Source organism: Rhinopithecus bieti, unplaced genomic scaffold (assembly GCF_001698545.2).
Source record: "Rhinopithecus bieti isolate Rb0 unplaced genomic scaffold, ASM169854v2 scaffold_15676, whole genome shotgun sequence".
NCBI lineage: Eukaryota > Metazoa > Chordata > Mammalia > Primates > Cercopithecidae > Rhinopithecus > Rhinopithecus bieti.
Genome location: NW_016809194.1, coordinates 1,505,567 through 1,506,978, shown reverse-complemented (window position 1 = coordinate 1,506,978; position 1,412 = coordinate 1,505,567). Strand labels below are relative to the sequence as shown.

At 45.7% G+C, this 1,412-nt stretch overlaps 1 protein-coding gene across 9 annotated transcripts in view; it reads right to left on the bottom strand.

Moving 5' to 3' along the window:
- The window catches only part of TOR1AIP1 (torsin 1A interacting protein 1), a 44,781-nt gene that overhangs the window by 21,469 nt on the left and 21,900 nt on the right, over nucleotides 1–1,412 (bottom strand). The window lies entirely within an intron of this gene.

Here is a 1,412-nt window from a genome sequence, read left to right as displayed (position 1 = left end):
CTTCTTAAAACATATAAAAGTAGAATTTTATATGTTTTTAAGTAGAAAAGTAGAAAAGTTTCCATATAAAAGTAAAAGTGATCAGGTTGCCATTTTGGAAATAGACACATTGACACAAAAAGGTGAAGTGGCCATTTTTTTTTTTTTTTTTTTGAGACGGAGTCTCACTCTGTCACCCAGGCTGAAGTGCGATGGCACGATCACAGGACCTGGGGTTTATGTACTTCCAAATAGTTATGCTGGTAGCAATGGCAGCAAACTATTGGCTATATAAATGGCTTAATTAATCTCTAATTTTTAGAGCTTCATGTAACACGTATGAACACTAGTAACAGCACTCAGTGTCTACTATGTGCCAGGAAGTGTTTTGCATATATGAATTAATTTAACACTCACAACAATCCAGATGACGAGACTGAGGAACACAGAAGTTAAATAACTCTCTAAGGGCAAACAGCTTTAAAAAGTGAAGGAATGGAACCCAGGAATTCTGGCTAGACACTACCAGCGTGTTACAAATCTCCATTTCTATATCAAGAATACATAGGGAAAAATGAGGAAGGGTGGGAAATACACAGAATGCCAAATGCCCATCAACCGGCTTATAATGCCAGGCATGGTGGCCCACACCTATAATCTCAGCACTTTGGGAGGATGAGGCAGGAGAATTGCTTAAGCCTGGGAGGTCGAGGCTGCAGTGAGCCATGGTCGCATCACTGCACTCAAACCTGGGTGACAGAGGGAGATCCTGTCTCAAAAAAACAAAAAACAAAAACAAAACCAGGTTATGGACTTATTTTTAGTTTATTTATTTATTTATTTTTTTTGAGACGGAGTCTCACTCTGTCGCCCAGGCTGGAGTGCAGTGGCGCGATCTCGGCTCACTGCAAGCTCCGCCTCCCGGGTTCACGCCATTCTCCTGCCTCAGCCTCCCGAGTAGCTGGGACTACCGGCGCCTGCCACCAGGCCTGGCTAATTTTTTTGTATTTTTAGTAGAGACGGGGTTTCATCGTGTTAACCAGAATGATCTCTATCTCCTAACCTTGTGATCCGCCTGCCTCGGCCTCCCAAAGTGCTGGGATTACAGGCGTGAGCCACTGCGCCCGGCCTTATGTACTTATTTTTAAAGTGAAATGATGAAGTAGACCGGGCGCGGTGGCTGAAGCCTGCAATCCCAGCACTTTGGGAGGCCAAGACGGGTGCATCACTAGGTCAGGAGATCAAGACCACCCTGGCTAACATGGTGAAACCCCATCTCTACTAAAAAATACAAAAAACTAGCCGGACGAGGTGGCGGGCGCCTGTAATTCCAGCTACTCGGGAGGTTGAGGCAGGAGAATGGTGTGAACCTGAGAAGCGGAGCTTGCAGTGAGCTGAGATCCGGCCACTGCACTCCAGCCTGGGCGACAGAG